The following is a 20,559-nucleotide window of genomic DNA, read 5'->3' on the forward strand; positions in this document are numbered from 1 at the left end:
ACTAAGGCTCAACCCATCATTTGCATTCAGACTAAGTCAAACTTTTAACAAGGCAGAGCCAAGAGCTCCATTTTGATAAAAAGATCTGCTGTAGGAATTCTCTTAGGATAACTTGTTCATCATGGCTGTGGCTTGGGGACTTTGGTTGGTCTCTGCACATACCAGGTGTTGAAGTTGTGGCTACAATTAGGCTTAGGGACAGGAAACAGGCCAAGTTTGAATACCCATTTGGAATGGGGCAGGAAAGAATTATTCTTAGAGAAGTTTCCATCTGGTTGATGGTTAGGGGCTTTGGGCTGTCTCAGCCTGAACCTATGGTTAGGGATCTGGTTCTGTTCAGCTTTAGGAAAAGGGAGAAAGCCTAGCACTTCATTTGGTCAGGGATTGAAAAGGGATTGCCAGAGGAAGGGATGGGGGCAAAAATAATTGTTCCCTGAGGACATGTTCACCTGGGCTATGGCTTGAGAATGTTGAGCTGGATCTCACCTGACACCTAGGTTTGTGTTAAGAGTTGGAAGAGACACAAAGAGTAGAAGCTCCAGTTTAGTCTGTTAAGCCTGGAAAGAGGTTGCCAAAGGGAACAGTAGAGTATCAGAAGAATTCTCTCCTGAAGTCTTGTGCTGTTGTCTTGGTTTAGAGATAGGTTTAGGGGAAAAACACTCTGCAATGAGTGTTTCCTCTAAAAAAAAAAAAAAAAAAAGAGTTCTAACAATCCCAATAAGAAATGAATACTAGTGGATGAAAGTAAAGAAACCCCCAACCATTTATTGACAGAGTCAATACTGTGCCCATGTGGCACAGTAAAAAGTAAATAAATGCTAGATATTAAATTGTAAGAATTTAGTTCCCTCCACCCCCTTGCACACACACACACCAGAACAAAAAACCAAAATGCCAGGGAAAGAAAAAAGCCAACAGAAGTTTGCCACTTAGGGGGTACAAAATGGCATGGGTTTTCAGGGAAAACAAACAAACAAGAAAAACCCCCAGCAGATTCAAGCAGCAGTTCAGGCAAAAAGATGTGAAACCTGGTGAGTCTTTGACATCAGTCCCCTCTTCACAGCAGAGGAAGCAGGTGAGGTTTCTGTTGTTGTCTCAGCTTTTCCCAAGGTGTGAGGCTGAAATGGAGAGGCCCCTCGTCTTTCCCACTAGTCTCTGATCTCAGACCAAAACCAAACCATCCAGTTCACTTCGAAGTGCTGCTGAAGAATTGCTGCTGCAGCCTCTCCAAGTCCAGGAAGGACAAAGAAAAAAACTTCTGCCTGGCTAACAAAAAAAAATCCATGCTAGGTAAGCAAAAGCCCAGACCACATGGCAGGGACACTTGGGGGTGAGGCTTTGGAAAAGCCCACTGAAGAGCTTCAAGGCTCCCTTCTCCCTCCAGACCCACCTTAAAGCTACAGCAACCATTTTTGGGCATGAAGCATGCAATCAGGGAATAGACTAATCATCATAAAATCACCCCAAGACAGCTCTGTTAAATTTACGTGAGGACGTGTTTATCTGAGTCATAGCTAGGAATTCATGGTCTCATCCAACACAGAGTCTGGGGTAGTTGGGGCAAAGTCCCCACATAAATTTGGGGTTGGGAGAGAGACAAAGCACAGAGCTCAGTTCGGAGAGAAGCTGGAAGGAGGTTGCTGAAGGAAGGTGCATGTTGCAAAAAAATTTTGTCCCCTGAGAGCTTTTTTACCTGGGACATGGCTGGTGGACCTGGGCTAGTGCTCAATTACCTTCTCAGAGTGGTCAAAGCAAGACTTAGAATAGTTACAGTTTTTCTGATGCAGTGCTTTTGGAAGGATTTTTTTCCTAAGGGAAAAGGAAGAGCTCATTATATGAGTAAACCATGTCCCTCTCTGACCTTCAAAGTTTACCTTATTTTTTTTCCTGTTGGTCTGGTCAGCTTTTTGAGCTGAGACAGAATCATAAATCAAAATTCACTGTTAAGAAGTAATGTGTTCTTCAAAGTCTTTCTCAATTTTACATTATTTTTCATTTTAGTTCACATTCTTGTACATAATCATATAATTCAAATACAGAAACATTCTACTAAAAGTACTAAACTTAATTCCCTGTACAATGGATAAGTCTGTTCTCATTAAACCTTGCCATAAGTAGTGTTTAGTCATCAAAGCTAAGTTGTCATTATGACTGATAGAGCTCAGTGCCTTGGGAAGTGAAGAACACTTTGGCAGACTATTCATGTTCAAATTTCTATCAGCCCTAAACACTGAGAAGAATAAATTGCAAAGACTTGCTACCCACCTAAGAAAAAACTCCTTGAATTAATGGGAAGCAAACACCAAATTATAGGCCTATTAGCTCATATCATTTGTTGTATAAAATTGTAGTAAGTGTACATTAAATGTCTCCTGTAATATGTGTGTTTGGAGAGTTTTCACAGTTTTTTTTTTTTCATAGGCAAGACAGTTTTCCTAATACAGCATTTTAATCAAGAGGTGTTGCTGTTCATAGAAGTAGCACAGTTTAAAATTAACTTTAAATCATGTGGTTCATTTATTAGCAATACAATTACAGAATTCAGGAATGCAGGCTCATTTACACATTTAGCCTGTAGCACTGCAGTCTGTGTTGCTCACTGTCCTGTGCTGTCAGTACCTGAGCTAGCAAGGGTCAGAAAACTGCTGGGATGTCAGTGTAGATGTCAGTGCAGACATATTCAAGTTCCTTTGGTATGTCCTACTCTAAATAATTTTGTTACAGGCTTGGACTGTTTTCTGTCATTCTGTGCCAGAGCTAGGTGGAAATATTCCAAAATACTAAATCAGCTCAGGGAAATTACAGTTACAAAGGAAAATGTCTGTCTTTCAGTGAGCTTTCAGTGCAGCACACCTTTGATGCCTTGTGTAGGCTGACCTAGAACAGAGACTAGATGGAGTTAAAGAATAAAGTAGGTATTGATTAGGAGAGAAGGCATCAATAGATCCACCTTGGGCAGCCCAAGAGCCCAGCGAGGGCTACACCCAAGATGAACCCAAAATGGTCACAAAATGTGTTGCAATGTGATGGTATTTTAAATTCAATAAAAATGGATGACCGGTCCTGGGATCTCACACTTTTTAAAGTTCTGGTCCATTTGCACATTGGAGTTAATTGTCCAATTACAGCTTTAGCCCATGAAGTCCCATCCTTCTTATTTTTCTCTCTTCAGTCCACTGTTATTCATGCTCTTGGGCCTGAGATTTGGATAGGTTGTCCTTGGTCCCCAGCTAGAGAAGGAATTGTTTTGTCTACCTACTCTGTGAAGAGAGCTTGCTATCCCCTAATATGAAGCTTGGAAGTATACACTAAAGCAGTACAGAATCTGAAAAATATTAAAGCTAAAACTTGAGACATCACCTTAGGCATGCAAAGGAAGCCTAATCTCATCCTGTTCTCCCTGATGGCTCATGTAGCAGCATGCTGCGAAGCTTGGGCACCGTTGGCTGTGAGGTCTACCACAGAAAAGACCTGTTCTTGGCAGCTGTAATCTTGGAAACCCAGAAAAACAAACCCCTTGCTTGAGGTAGAATATCATATATTTTCCATCCCTTTTTTTAGTCAATGGAAAACTGTATAGTCCAATGGGAGAAGGAAAAAACCCACCAGTCAATAATGAAACTATGAATAATACATAGAACATATGTGAATTCAGTCTGAAACGTCAGTCCTAGAGATGGTATTTCCTAACTTCTGTGCACTTGATTTGGCATTCTTAATTATTCTTAATTGAAAAATTTACATACAAATTAGACTTGTTATAAAATCAAACAGAAAAAAAGTTCTCCTGGTTTTAAAATCTGCTTCAGAGAGACATTATTCCCATACAGAGTACAAACTTCTGCCTCATTTAAAACTAATTGAAACCTGACTCTCTGAAAAGACTGTAGTGTCTATAATATATGTGTCTATGGTGCTCAATAAAACAAGCCCAGGGATTGTTTCAGTTCCTGACTCCGGGGTGGCACACTCTGGCTCACACCCACACTGCTTTAACTGATGAACTGTGTCCATACTGAGTAGGTTCTGCCTCCTGGTTTCAATTGGGTACCGTGTGATGTTCCTATGACCCTGAGAGATAACTGCTATATTTTTGTAGGTTTTTTCTTAGGTCAAACTGTCAGACACAATGTGAGGGCTGTGTTGCAGCTTGCTAGAGAGAAGTTTTTATAGAATGAGATTGAGGGTTGCATGCTTTGCTGTGTGCTGTAAGGGTCTGTGAAGATATTTCAACACGAGGGTTGTGTAGGTCCAAATCACGTCAACAGTGCTTAATGTAAAATATCCTGAGCATGCTGCCTGAGCTTTGGTAGGAAAGTTAGCTGGTGTGGTCCAAACCAAGCTCAGGATGCAAATTTCTTCCTTGTAATTGGCCAAGTTCAGCCTGAGAGTCTAAAGTAGAGCATGAAATACCACTTGGATTTCTATGGAATGTGTGCACTAGCTGTCAGACCAGTGCTTTTTGGTAGTCAGGTAGCTGTTACTCAATCATTCTGTGTATTGTTTTGATCTAACCCAGAGCACTACTGTGCAAAGCATTCACATTTAGAAATACAGAGTAAATTAAATTGGAGTGACTGATGTATTCCCATTGCCTGCAAGAAGCAGGGCTAATTCTGAAGTTTGATCAGGGTGCTCAGGCTTGCCCAATCAGGTTTTGAAAGTCTCCAAGAATGGAGATTCTTCAGGCTCCCTAGTTTCCCATGCCAGCACTTGGCCACACTCTTGTGAAAAGTATTATCTTTATCTCCAGCTGGAATGTCCTGTGATGTGGCTTGCAGCCTCTTATGTTTTTGCAGTGCCCATCTGAGAAGAGTCTATGGCTGTTTTCTCTGCAACTCTTCTTTAGTTAGCTGCAGATGGTAGTTAATTTCCTCTCAGCCTTCTCTTTTCCAGGCTAACCAAAACTGAATTTTCTTTTAAGGCATATGCTCCAGCCCTGTAAGTATGGAAAAATATTGAGAAAACAGTAAATTTACATGGAGAAAATAGATTTTAGAGCCTGAAACCAGCATATAAAGAAACAGAAAATATAAATGAAAAGAAAGCTCAGACCAAAACAGATACTTGGGGCTGAAAATTAAACCTGGACAAAAGACTTCCTTTCTGCAAAGAAATTTTAGAATTTATTTATTTTATAGTTATTTATGTCTTTTTAGAATTATGTCTTTTGCTTAGTCTTTTTCTTGTTTTAGTTGTTTTTAAAAAGAGAGAATTTTATTTTGAAACAAAAGGTTTTATTTTCAAAAATAAAACCTTTTGGCATGTCTGAACAGAATATTTTATTGCAAAAAAGCTTAACTGTTTGAATCTATATGGATTTTCCACCCTGTCTTTCAACTAAAACTTTTAGTCATCAGTTTGACCCAAATTCATAAACATTTCCCTTTAGTTCCATTTTATCATATGCACTATTAATTAATTTTTCTGTGTGTTGAGCTTTAAGAAACATTTTATAGCTTCCAAAAGATGAACAGGCATGTTTTATTAAAAAAAAATGAAGACCTAAAAAGTCACAAGTGTTGAATTCCAATATTTTTCAAGGCATTTCCATGATCATGAGCCAGTGGGATCACTGGCAATCATTGACAACTGTACACTGTATTTCTGAGCAGCATCCCAACTTTCTTCCTGCAGCTGTGCTATCTCTGTGCCATCAGAATATCTTACTGAACTATGGCCTTTGACCTTAAAAAAACTCTGCATGTCCCCTTTCCTTCTTTCTTTTCATTCTATTTGTAAAGTCCCTTTGAAGTAAAATTAAAAAAAGAGCAGTCCTCTAACCTAAGGAATAACTTTTATGATAATTAGGTTTATGTGTCATTTGTGCAGACTATTCAACAATTGCTTCTCCTTTTTTACTGTGTCTAAAGTAGTCATTCTGTTTCCTGTATTAAAAACATACTCTCAAATCCTCTCATGAAGTGTCGGATATTCTTTTGGGGATTCCACTTAGAAACAGTAAGAAAATATTCTCAGTACATCAGCAGTCTGTGTGCATTAGTGAAGAAATAACATTTCTTTACAAGACAATGGACTCCTATTAAAATCCAAGGTGATACAGTTATGCAGGTGCCAAAGTGCCTCCAACAGTTACATTCAATTCCTAATTTTTTAGAATAGTTATACTTACAGTGACCATTTTTCTCACAGTTTTCTCTGATAAATCCTGAAATTTGCATTTCTTGCAGTGTCATTTGAACAATAATGGAGAGAGATTTTTTAAAAGACCAACAGATTGTTCATTTATTCTACAGGGCACAAATAACATGCTGCATGCTAGGAGTTTTTCCTTTCTTGTTGGTCCTGTTTCTTTTACTGCTGTTTCTGCAACCTCATCTGTTTATCCTCTGACTTACCTTCCTCCTAGACCTTTCAGTTCCCTATGACCCTGCCATGTGTTTCATTCCAGGCTTATGCCTGCACTCTTGCCCATTTCTAATTCCATAGCTCCTGTAATTCATTCCCAGCTACTTCTTGTTATAAAAGATATAATGCTATAATATATAATGTAACTGAATAAAACCCCATATAATACAGTTTGAAAGTTTGCTAGCCTTTTCTGAGTTACTCCATGTGCATGTTACATCTAGTTTTCATCCTACCTGTGTTATCATAAATCATCAGACCTGCTACAAGAGTTGCCTTAAGCTGATGAAGAATTGCTGAGGCTGGTTGGGAAAAACATGAGCTGAGCACCTGGCTCAAGTAAGGCCTAACAACTGAATGATGGTCAGAGCAAAGTGGAGGCCTCACTGCTCAGTGTTGTTCCAGTGAAGCACAGAAGAGCACCCGTGTCTCCAGACCAGCCATTGGCTTCACTCCCCCTTTCACAGTGCCAAACAAGACTTGCTACAAATCTGGTCCTTTAAGGAGATAAGTATGCATGAAAAATCTCTCTGGTGAATGTCAGACAGCCTTTACTGCCTCTTTTGTAGGTGGAAGAAGACCAAAGTGTTTATTTTACTCTTTCTATCAACTAAGAATTCTGAGTGAAAGAAGCCAGAACTGCCATGGAGCCTGGTTTGCTTATTAACTTTCACCCAGTAAGAATGCAAGTGAAAAGAGAACATGCCTTACATGTGTTGTTACAGTCACCAATCCTCATCTGTAACATGCAATTGTTCCTTCCTTTTGGGCTAAAACTTATTGTATAAAAGAAGAGGGGTTTGAGGCAGAAAAAAAAAGAAAAAAATATAAGAGAGGGGGGAAAACACCTCTGCTTGTCTGGGATCCGTCAATGGACTGTGTCTCTCCTCCTTCCCAAAGGGAAGCATTTAGGTGAACATCTGTATGGGAGCAGTTCCAGGAATATTTATTTACATATATACATATACATATTTATAATAGATCCCCGTTACTGTACCTTTGGTTGCTATACATACTAACTCTCTGCAGTTAGTGCATTTACCACTGTCAATCCAGAACTTGTTTTCCTGTTTCTTCAATAAACCATTCTATTTGTGACTCTGGATCATGTAAGTTCTTACTGAACTTGGCCAGAGCTCTAGTATCAGAGTGGTAAATCACACTATTCCTGAATCTTGCTCACACACATTGTTATTGATTAGACTCAACTCATCCTGTTGAAATTGCACTACTTGTGAACCTGTGCTCAACAAAGTTCTTACTGAACATGACCAGACTTGGAGAGCTGAACTGGTTGTAGTCAGAAATTAAACCCAGCAACACCCAGCCTCCCTGACCTCTGTGAACCAGCTGGAACACAAAGGGTTTATTTTCTGTCAAATTTCTATACTCTTAATGGAACAAATGCAGTGTTCAGGGCAGGTCAATACCTCTTTTGATGTATCATTTCAATTTTTTTTTTTTTGGTGGGGTTAGGTACACTGGCATCCCCTTTATGCATCCCTTCTGGGACACCACTGCAAAATTGCTTTTTGTTACAGTTGTAAGGACCTAAACACTTGAATGGATCAGGTTGGCTGAGGAAAGGAAGAAAGAGGCTCCATATGTTATATGATTTAGAGAAGAATGTCATCCTGAAATAAGGAAAAAAAATGTCTCAGTGTACTCCATTTTTGGCTCTTCTTTAGAGATCTCATATCAGTCTTGGCTCCTAGGGAGTACTTGGCACATTTCCATCCTGATTAAATTGTCTGTCTAGACTGATAACTATCCAAGCCTCAATAAAATTACAGCAGAAATGCAGCTTTTGGAACTGTCTTCTGAAGAAGTAGAGAGCTAGAGTAGTTTAATCCTCAGGAGAGGGGAGAAGATGCTATGGTACTGGAGAAGAACCAATCAGGAGAATGAAGAGTAGTCAGAGACTTGCACTGTTGGAAAACTGTTTGGGATAACTTAAAGAAAACTTTGATCTAGTCCCTTGTGCACACTTCACCAACCATGGTAGCAATATACTAGGGTGTAAGGGAGAAGTGAGGCCTGCATTTAGAGCAATAATGACATGAAAAATGGCTTATTTCCTTTTATTATCATGATTCCTAATCAATTAAGTGACATTTTAATAAGAAGTAACTGATTGGGAACACTGGATGTGGTTGTTAAGATGCTGCAGCAAAGCATTAGAAAATAAGATTTCAAAACTCGAATCCATTTAATGAATTTTGTCTGCTATAAGACTGTCAGCAGCTATATCCAGCCTTGAAGAATGATATGGGTTACCTAGAAAGCTTTGCACTGTGGAGTCAAGTAGAAAAACCAGGTGAAAAGAGATCAGAGAAAAAAGACCAAGTGTTGGACTGGTGTAGTTCACCTTGCCTTCCTTGCATTAATCCCCTCAGTTATAAGCCAACAAAAAGAATAGCAGGACTTCGCACTTCTTTTTGTTTTCTGAGGAATGTGCTGATTGCATTTGCATTTTTACTCAGGATTAACAATCTGACAGTGTTAAAAATGTAGTCTTTTCCATTCAGCTTGTCTTTAGGTAAAATTCACATTAGACTTGCACATCTTGAACATTAGGTGTTGCTGAACATTCCTTGCAAATGCAGAATTTAAAAAGGAACAAAAAGGGGGCTACAATTTAACTGCTTAAAAGAACTTTGAATTGTCTAAGTTCTTCAACTGCTTATCTTTTGTATTGTTAATTGAATTCCCTTGAGAAACCCAATAATATGTGTAATGTACAAACAGAAAAAAAGGACAGTTTCTGTCCATGAGATCATACTTCCTTTAAGAGGAAAATTAATGGATATCTTCTATCACCTTTACTTGGTTCAGAAATATTTTTTGAGCATATAATCCTTGGTCATGTTATCCTTGGTCCCAGGCACAACATACAGAAATCTTGAACCCTGTGCACATGCCGTCAGTTCTCTACACAGGTACTCCGTGCCCTCTTCCAGAAATATTTTTGCCATGCCCTTACCCCTTTTGTGCCTCTCTCCTGACCTGAGCACTTTGGTGGCTTTAAAAATTTGATCTTATTGTAAAAAGTGGGAGGAGTTTACAATAAAGATGAACTACTCAGAGACCAAGGAATTGAAATGATTCTTAATGGGGAGAGAAGCATAAAGACTTGTCAAAACCATGAAATCATACCAAGAAGAAAAATGTCACAAATGAGCCCACTGAACTCAATATGGGTTTTTGTATTGGTATGTGCCTGTGAATTTAAGCTCAAACATCCAGAAACTGGGCTACAGAGAAGCAGCAGCAAGTTCCAAGTGACTCTAAAAAGGTTTTTTTTTTTGCTCTGCCTCAGTGGTGCCAGCTAGGAGGTGAAGGGGGGGAAATTTTATGCATTTTATACATCACCCCCCATTTGAAAGGTATTTGTGTGATTTGGATTCTGTTTCCCTAACACCCGTCCAGGAGAGTGAATTATTTTTTGATCCTATCAAAAAAAAAAAAAATTGTAAGAATATTTTCAAGGTGTCATTATTTTTCTTTTTGGTTTTGTTCCTCTTTTTGTTTTGACACTAATTAGCTGCAGCACATAAGACAGAGCACAGCTTTTTCTGAGCACTAGGTAGCAATACCACACGAACTGCACTCACATGAACCCGAGACAGGAACAGGCATGGATGGACTCAGAAAGAAGAAAGAAAATAGCTTAGAACATAGAGGACATTTATAAAACTCTGGTTTTGACCACTGGGAAAGGTTTGATGCCCAGGAACCTTTGATACCAGAAAGCAATGGAAGCCTTTAAGTACACACATCACCCACATAGTTCAAAATAGTCCCTTGTCTGTCACTGAATAACATTGGTTGTTCTTTCACATTTGCTCTGAATCCAGTGGAAAGACTATAAAGATCAGTTGTGGTAATAAGGCTCTCTTAAAAGTATAGAAACTATACTCTAGATACAAGTATTTTAAGTATTTGAAATATTTTAAATAGTTGGCAAAACATACATTCTGTAGGACATTAGATATTTCATATGCAGCTTTTCAGGGAGCAATGGATATCTATCTATTCTAAATCCACTCATCCATAATGTTATACACATGACCAAGTATCCTTTAATCTCATCCTTTAATCTCCTACTCTTATGGACATGAGTGTTTTCACGACAGTCTTCAGTGGATAGGGGCATTATGCATTGTGTCTGCATTACTTTCTCTCCATTCCTCAGCTGCATGAGAAAATTACATCTCTCTATTGCTGAAGTCACAAAATAACTGATATTCTAATCATTGTTATTAAAATTTGAAAATAATTAATTACTAACGGTCTATCAGTAGAGCGCCCCTGAGACCAATGTTAAGGTCTTCAAAAATTATGAGTAAACTGGGGGGGGAGCTTTTGAGATTTCTTTTCTCAGCAAAGTACGTGTATGGCCAGGGACTGAATGGGATTCCTCATATTATCCAGGGCAAGAAATGCAGCAACTTTCAGTCAGCCTGTGCTCACTGCCAGCTGCCCACAGCTCTGCCCATGCATCTTGTCCTCTCTAGTCTGTGGTTCTCAATGTGCTGGCTCTCCAAATGTGAGTTTATACTTTTCAGCTCTCTTCACACCAGAAGAAATATGAAAATACTTGAGCTTCATTTTTAAAGGAGGGTGGCACGTCTAAAAACAGTTTTAGAGGATAGATCACTGTCTCTTCCTTCGTACCTCTCCCTCACACTGTGAAGGAAAGGTAACCTAAGAGAAATGCATGCATACAAACACATGCAGAGCCTTCCTAAGGGCTGTGGAAATACCTGGATATAGCCAAGGTAAAAACAGACTGTCTTTGATAGGTGGTAAGTTTACTGAATTAAATTCTTCATTCACCTCTGTTAAAAGCACATTTTAGCTAGAAAAGAATCTGTTTCCTTTACTACACTAGTAGTAAATGCATCATCAGAGCAGATGAGTGAATGAAACAGGAGTAAAAGATAATGTGTAATGACATCACTTGGGGATACCCAGCCTACAGTGTGTGCCTTAGAAAGTCCACTGAGACAGATGTCCCATACTGACCAAGGAGTCTTGAAATAAATGATGACTGAGAATACTCAGTCTGACAGACTTCTCAAGCCAGTACTAATCTCTGCTCCAACAAAATCCCAGCTCTACTCCCCCTCTGTCTCAGTGACTGGCCTCCTTTCATTCCTCAGCTTATGTTTTCATGTTTGTCTTACCCATACTTTTTCTTCTCTCCGAACTCCTCATCTAGTCTTTCTTCCTCAGCTTCCCTATTCAATGATTTCCAATCTTCTCCTTTAGATTTGTCATCTGCTCTTGACTACTTGTTCTAGTGTCTTTTCCTAGACATTTGTCACTATTTCCAACATATCTGATCACTAATTGAATCCATCTCCCTTTCATATCTCCTTCCTGCCAAGCTATTTGTTCACTTTCACTCTCCTCTAGATCTTCATCTCAACCCCACCTTGAACTAGGTCGAAGGCAACCACACCAACCTTCTCTTTTCTCTTGGTTGTTCCCATTCCACCACTCTCAGTGCCTTAGCAACCCATCCCAGCTTTCCTCTCATGCTGCACCTTCTGCACCACACAACACATCACACCGCACACCACGCCACGCCATGCCATGCCATGCCACCCACAATTACCATAGCATTTCTGTTCTGACCAGGTCCCTTTTTTCTGTCCCATACTGCCAGGACTCAGTGTTGGAACTGTTGAAAGTGTATCCTTCGTTTCAGATCACAGGCCACAGGACCAGCCAGCCATGATGTCAGCTTGGAGCCTGAAAGGCTGTGAAAGTAGTGTGCAGCCCAAGGCTGGAATGAATGGATGTACTGCCATCTCTACTGGAAACATGTTATACAAAGGCTTCAAGGTTTATAACATGGGCAGGCTTTGATAAAATTTTGTGAAGATAGGAAGAAGTTTACCTTTGATAAATAGGCCACCCACCTTGCAAACAGGAAGTCCCTGTACCAAAGGATGAATGTACCATAGCTATTAAAAGAAAAGGCTGCCAGAATATTTTAACATGCTCAAAACACTGTGTTGGTTTTGGGTTTTGTTTTTTTTTTGGTTTTTCTTCTCCTTAACTGTGTTTTCAGAAACAGCTGAAATCTTTTGACTGAAGTTCTCTACAAAATTGTCCAGAGGCAAACATCCAGCATGGAAAATTCCAGACGGAACTATTCATGTATGGCAAAATTATATGCTGCTGATAAGAGGGAATTGGGTTCAGAAGTGATGGATAATTGTCATAATAGTACTACAAGTCCTACTACAGCACGCTAATGTATTAAACAGGTAATGTACTTCTGCTACCAAAGAGTAGCAAAGGCAGTGTGCAATTTCTGTTAGCTCAGGTAATTATAGCATTTCACTCCACTCATTCACATCATGGAAATGTCAGTTTGAAGCCTAATGGAATACTTTTAAGGGCATTAAAAAGCACAGATAAATACCAGTGTTTTGTCAAAATCCCAAAGACATGTATTGTGGAAGTTTATCTGTATGTAATACATGTATATGTGACAGTAGACATCCATGTCTGTAATATCATTACAGGATCACTGGGTTTGATTCCCTTTCTAAAATGTTTCATCATCATGGTTAACTTAAATGTTTTACTTGTGTAAAATAAGAAGACCAAGACCCTTTTTCTGTTCAAATATGCAGTACTGCTGTATTCTGTTTCTGGCAAATGATTACAGAGTGGATTGAGGAAAACTGCATTTTTGAAATCCTTTGAATAGAAAATAGGGTTTAGTGGGGTTTACTAACATTCTTCTCCCCCCTGCCGCCCTTTTTTTTTCTTTTTTTCTGTAGTGGCAGTGGTAGAATTGTGGGATACCATACTGAGAAGGGGATTAGTACTTTGATGAAGTCTCTAGTCCTGCTCCATTAGATTGGTCTGGAAATAATTTTTGCTGTGACTCATTTCTCCACCAGTAAACAACATGTGAAGGTCTTTATTACACTGCAGATTGAATTTCAATTTCTCAACAATTTCTAGAATGCTGTTAATTCAATTTCTTTGTATTTGACCACCTACCCAAACAATGCCAGCCTCATCAGTGCTAGAAAATATCCTTCCAGCAGATGGCAGGTATTGCTTATCCAATGTAATCCTGTCATCTTGATCTGCAGCCATGGGACCGGGGACATCAAGAAAAGCAGGAGCTAAAAGCTGAATAACTGATTCTCAAGACACACACATTTCAAAAAATCTTACTAAAGTTTGTCTTATTTTTTACACATTTAGTTAGTACATAATTCCTAGTGTATGCTTTTCTTTCATTATGGAGTATTTTTTGAAAAAGAAATTGACTGAAATAATGATTAGGAATCTAGCAGTTCAACAATAGCAGAAACTGGTCTAATTTGAGCATGTGTTATGATGTTTTAGTACTAATATTTCCTTTTACTGTCTCACATGAATAGCCAATGCTAATGTGAATCAATCAGTTGGAATTCTTCTTTCAGTGTTGAAATCTTTTAGGCATTTTGTAACAGGAGAAATTCATACAAGTCTGGACAATTTGGGGTAGATTTAAAGCCATGGTATGGCTTTACAATGAATCTTGACATCTGCTCTATTTTTACTGCCAATTATCCTACTGTACTCATTAGTTTCCTCTTTCCTTTATATAAGTTCACAGAGTCAGAGAAGTTACAGTAAAGTTCACCTCATGGTGTAAGAAACATAAAATAGACTAGCTGATGGAGAACTCTAATTTCACTACAATGTGCTCCATTCTGTTATTATTTGTCTACTGTTTAAGAAAAATGGTCCAACTGGGAAAAGACAAGACAAAGGAAATAGTAGGAAATAGCTTGATCATTGCAAAAAGTCACAGCCTGAGTTATTTTCCAGATCTGAGTTCTGGTATGAAAGACCATTTTACTTATAAATTATATGACATTTGATTTCCATTCTTATTTTTCTTTGATACTTTCTGAATCAAAGCTCTCAAACTCCCACACAGGAGATGCTGTACCATCCTGTATTTTCTTTATTAGCTGTTCAGCTGAGAAGATCGAAACTGTTCTTCCTTGGTACCTTAAAAATGTTCTACAAAGGACACTAGTGAGTTTTGTAACCCCTTTTTTTTTCTTTTGTCTCGTGGGATTTGGTCTTCTTTTTCCCTAGTTGGCTGGGTTACTTTATTTATATGGTACTTTAGGAAGCCATTTCTTTCCAGTATTTTATTTAAAATTTCTTCTGTCCTGTTTCTATCTTTTCTTCTGTGAAACACTCTTTAGACAATGATCAGCTTCTGTCAGGACAGGGATCCTCTTCACTCTTAATGTGAAATATTACCTATTTGCTTAGTATGGTTCTCTGGATAGAAATTTAAGTGCTTCATGAACACCTTAAAGTAAACAGGTCTTCCATTTCTTTATTATGATAACAAGTCTCTTGGCAAAAAATAGATAATGCCAGCTGATGCTTTGTTGATGTTATTCCTACTGATGGTATTAATATGTTGGTAGGAATTTTACCCTCATCTAATTTTGAAGACATTCCATAGATCAGAAGGATCAAAAAGAGATTGTTAAACCATTTTTCCATTGGTTATCTAATGTAAGCTTGAGAGACATGACACTTATTTATGCTGAAGTCTGTTTAATATGAGTAAGAGTTTCAGAATTTGTGAATTAAGGGAGTTTCCTAAGAAGCACATGCCAAAGGTCAGGTTTTGAAAGTATCCACTAGCAAGTCCAGCTTCCTGCTTTGTAACTAACAGAGATAACTATGTCCAAGAGAAAATATATTACTTTTTGAAAAGTCAAGCTTTCATGCCAGTGTGAAATACATGAAGTGTTTAGTAGCACCTACATCAGTATGTAACATTAGACTGTTAGACTTCAAACATGAATAAGAAGAATTTAGTATTTAGAATTTAGAATGTAATAATTCTAAATTATCTGTGCAGTCCGATGGGGAATCTAAGAGTCAGTAAATGCACTTCAGGTCTTGCACAGTATAATTTTTTGCATGATAAAATTTCTATCACATATAGGAAGCAAGTATCTCTTCATCATAAATAGTTGTCCCAGAAGCATGTACATGTATTTATAAAATATTATCCTTTATTTCTCTAAGCATAGTGTGCTGTTGTGTCGTTGTCTCAATAAGGATCAGGAGATAGGCCTGGGTTTTAATTTGGCTTGTTAAGAACTAACCATTGTGTGCTCTCCCTTTCATGCAACTGGAAGGAGAGAAAGACAAAAAAGAGAAAAAAAAATAAGGCTGATTGACTAGAAACTTCTGCTTATCTTTCCTCACTCCCTGATCATTGCTGTGGGTGCTGCCAGGCTGACACATAGATGTTTTTATGCAACAAGTGCACCAACAATCCTGTCTTGAGATTCTTGACTTTAGAAGGCATAGCCTTTCTTTCTTCTTAAATCAAAACATAAAACCTTATGTGATACAAGTATTGGTATATCTGTCACATTTATCATTTCACATCTAAGCATCTATACAGACCAAACAATGAAGGAAAATAGCAGGAAAATAACAGTAAGAGGAACTATTGAGGTTTAAATGTGATTTAGTGCTGCTGGCGGTTTCACTGTGGGATTATAATCTGCATAACTTTACATAAAGTTGTTTATATTATCTGATATATAAAATTAGTTGGAACTTAATGATGTCCTGGACTGTTTATTTAGGCATGAGATCTCCAAAGCACGAAGCTCCTATGTCCCCACATTGCTGGAACTTTATGTACAATATGTCCCAGAAGCAAGGAAGGATAGAGAAAGGAGAAGAGAAGGATAGCTGTGGAATTTCTCACAACTCAACACATATTATGAACAATCCAATTTGAAACCAGAGGAGTGCTTGCAGGAACAACACCACTCTTATTAGAATACCCAAGGGTGCAAAGAGATAGGGTCAGTTTTCTCAGCCATGCTGCAAAGCACTTATATTATCACTCACCCACATTTCCTTTCATTGGAAGCTCTCATGGGAGATAGGAACCTCAAAACTTTATCTATCAGGAACTTCATTTCTCTCAGTGCTGAGGATAACAGCATGTTCTTAATTAACAGAGCTGTGACTAAATTGTGCAGCACTCTGAGTGAACAGAACAGAAGGCTATTTAAAGAACAGGGAGGGATACTTTTCATTGTCTGTGGTGGGGGTTTTTATAAATCAAAATGGAGCAGTTGGAACCAAACTATGAGAATGAATTTGTACTACAACTGCTATAATTGAAATAAAAGCTTAAATCAACCCTAAATATAAATAGAGAGCATGAAAACAGATTTGTAAAACTTGTTGGATTTCACTGCATGCACATTTTTTGTGAAAGCATTCAATAGCTAAGTTTCTTGTTTTCTTGTCCCCCTTAAGGTGCCCCTTTATCTTTTCTGAATTATTTGCAATGAATTATCCTTCTCTTTTACACTCTTTTTCAAGGAGGATCTCAGATGTGAAACCTATGGAACATCTGGAAATGATACAAATCTGTAGAATCATGGAACTGCATGAAACACTAATTTTCTCCAAGCAATCTTTCCCAAATTATCCATACCTTTACAAAGTGTTTCTTTTTAATGTTTAATCTTGTTTGAATCTTTTAGACTTTAGTTGCTTATAGTCATTACATAAATATTTGCTCCTATTATTTAATGTTTTTCCTCTCTCCCACTTATAATTTGGTTTTCTCCCAAATTGTGTATAACATCTCCTAGGGCAGGGGGAGCATTTAACTGTGTTTCTGCAGGGCTTGCTACAATCAGATTCATAAGTTTGTATGGCTACATATACACAACTCAAGACTTAAGAGTCTAGAACCAAAACATTTGCACCTGGTGAGTCATGCTGCAGATTTCTGTGTAGGCTGGTGACCTGGCAGAGACTCAGCACCACTGCAATGGAATACCCCTTGCCCTTTCAGAGGGAATGAGACCAGTAGCCAATTTATCAGAAACCAGCAGAAGAGACTGCAAATATCTAAGTGTTATTTTAGCTCCCCAACCTGGTTTGTTTAGGTGCTGCAGAGAGTGTCAGTGCAGTGCCACCCTAAGACAAGGCATAAAACCAGATCTCGAGGTATTTGAGACGTATTTGAGAAGGCTTTTCCTGCCCAGTTTGGCATCAGCTGGCCACATGTGCTGAATTAGTGAAGAAGTGACAGCATGGTCAGTTACTCTCCAGGTGAGCCCATCTGTCCCACAAACAGGGATCCCAACTCTCCAGCTCTCCAGTCTTCCCATGAAACTGCACAGCATGAATGCTTCCTCTCAGTGCATACTATCTCAGATGAAACAAAGCTTGGCAAAAAAATGTACAAACTACATTTCTTTGCATCTGCTGTATGTAAACATGATATAAGAATCCCTTGCTCTTAATGTCTGTCTTTGCCATGGGACAAGAGTCAGCTTAAACTGGCATTTGAGCCCTCCTCCTGGCTGGGAAAGATATATGAGTAGTCGTAGCTGATTTGTTGATGGCAGCTAATATTTGAAATTATGACTCTCTTTTTTGGCAGAAATGCTAGTAATTATGGTTAAATTTTCACCCTTCCAACAGTAAACCTTATGGAAATGGGCATCTCCAAAATCCCTGATGGAAAATACAGGGTCCCTAAAGTGAGCTGAGGTGAGAAAACAATTTATGCATGAATAATCACAAGAAGCCCTCCCAAATCCTCCCCATTTGCTGCTACTCAATCCACCTCTGTGCCACTAGGGTCTGCAAGAACTTTGTTAAGCCCCAGCTGCCTGAAGCCAGTGCTGGAGCTGGTGTCCTGCCATGGTCTCTGACAGCAGCCTGCCCACAGCAGCCTGTCTCCTCTCTTTGGAGCCAGGTGCCACACTCCTGACATTATTTGACAGAGTGTTTTACACCCTGTTTATATTACTGAAGGCATACACAGAGCTACATTTGGTATCCTGTACTTCTGTATTAATGGCCACAAATCTGTACATCCATACTGTTACTGCCTCACTGTCCTAACCTTAACCTAATGATACTCTTTCTCTCAACTGTTACAAAGGTCCTTCTGCTACAACTCTTGTGTTGTTTATCATCTTGCTCTCTCTCTCTGCCTTCCACTTTCTTGATCTCAAGATCTGCTTATGTAATGGAGAAGGATGGAAGAAAAAAATTATGATATTTGTTTTTATGTAAATGCTAAACTAAAAATATTAACTACGTTATTGCAAGAAAAACTTTAACACTGTGAACTGTTAAAATTATTTTAAATATTTAAATGCTTAACATTGAATCTAACTTTATTTCAGCTCTGGATTGTAGTTTTGCTGTAGGGGGCTTACAGCATTCATACTGTAAACAAAGAAAAGCTAACACCAGCAGGACTAGCACAAATTGCATTACAGTCCAAAGCAACTCTACTTTGTACTCTATTTTGTAATCTCTAACTTTTTTTATCTTTCATCATTTTTTTCTAAATTCACTTATTTGATCTGCAAGCACTTCAACTTTTCATAGTTTTCTGTATGTGAGACATTCCACAGGATCTGATGATGTTAAATACAGCATGTTTAAGAGGCCCTAGTCCTTTTGAGCTGTTACACACACATCACACACATACTTAGCCTGGGGTATTGCAAGAGATCCCCGTGATCGGTGAAAAGCAAATGCTTGTAAAAGCTTCAAAATAGGGCACAAGTCCTACATTTGTTTTGAAAATGCTATGGTGTTGTGCAGCTAAATAGACATGATCTGTGATAGTGGTCATAGCATTGCTATTCATGAAGTAATCACCATCATGTTTTCCTTATAAAGCTATATTTAACCAATATACCTCATTATATTATGCCTTAGTTTCTGGTTATTTTTTGAAAAACTTTCCCCACTACAGAAGCATTCAGTGACTCTCAGTCATTCCTTGCAATGTGGCAGTGAATTTGGACAACAGACTAAAGGGTGGAATTGATATGGAGAAATTGTCAGAAAAACCCAGCGCTACCTACATAAACATCCTACGTGAAGGCACGGGTTCTCTTTGTTCTGCAAGTTATGAGCTCATACGTCAACATGGGAAAACAGATGTTTAGATGAAAAAAATAATGAAATGGCAGAATGAGGAACATGTCCAAGTTCCTTTGGCTTTTGTTCAGGTGTTCCACGGACAGAGCTAATGGGAATCATGTGGAGTGGTTGATTATCATTGGAATCAGATGGTCTTTTTGTAACTGTAAAACAGAAAAGAAGCAATTTTACTCTGTAAACACACATCTTTGATTTACTGGGCTTAGTTAAAATAGTCTTTCACTGCTTATTATGAGAAGGATAGAAGTTACTTGTCAGAATGTACTTAATCCTCTTCTGAGAAAGAAAAAGCTTGTATCATGACATTAGTAGAAAATCACCAGATCTCTTTTGTTCCTGCTTTTGACTGTTGAGATGAAAGACCTGACTGTCTTGGCCTTTGCTCCTCAGGTAGTCATCTGTGCAAAATGACAGGACTTTTTGCACATTTTAATACAGACATAGGATTCTGCTCAATGTGCAATACTCTGGAAAAAAATTTCCTATAGTGTTCATTTGTTAATGCCCTCCAGGCTCAGTTCTTAGTCCTGACTGAAGTGCTGCCATCCTCTTTTACTTCAAGAGATGTGTTCCCCATCTTCTTCTGCCTTCATTTCCTCCTTATGATGCTGTGGGCCAGTTACTTCATGGCCTATGATGTGATTTGTCGTGTCTTTGGCTAGGAAATCCATGTACTCATAAAGAATAATTGTTTAGGGATCTTCCCTTCCCTTCCCTTCCCTTCCCTTCCTTCCCTTCCCTTCCCTTCCCTTCCCTTCCCTTCCCTTCCCTTCCCTTCCCTTCCCTTCCCTTCCCTTCCTTCCCTTCCCTTCCCTTCCCTTCCCTTCCCTTCCCTTCCCTTCCCTTCCCTTTCCCTTTCCCTTTCCCTTCCCCTGATCAGAGTGTGAACTGCCCTCCCTGTTCCAATAGGTAGATATCAAATATTTTTTAGGTAGATATCAAATATTTTTTTCTATTGCTCTCAGTTTTGGAGAGCAAACAGAACTCCCTATGACAGGGAGTAATTTTTATTATGGCTTTGGGATCCCGGTTTTTTCAGTTGCCATAGAGTCATGAATCCTGATCCTCCTACACCTCTCCCATACAACCACTTTCAGATGCTATCTCAGGGCACAGCATACCATGGAACATTCTGGTAGAAAATTATATTAAAGCAATCAGTTATATCACAGTCTTTAA

The sequence above is a fragment of the Molothrus ater genome, chromosome 1 (assembly GCF_012460135.2).
Source record: "Molothrus ater isolate BHLD 08-10-18 breed brown headed cowbird chromosome 1, BPBGC_Mater_1.1, whole genome shotgun sequence".
Classification (NCBI taxonomy): Eukaryota; Metazoa; Chordata; class Aves; order Passeriformes; family Icteridae; genus Molothrus; species Molothrus ater.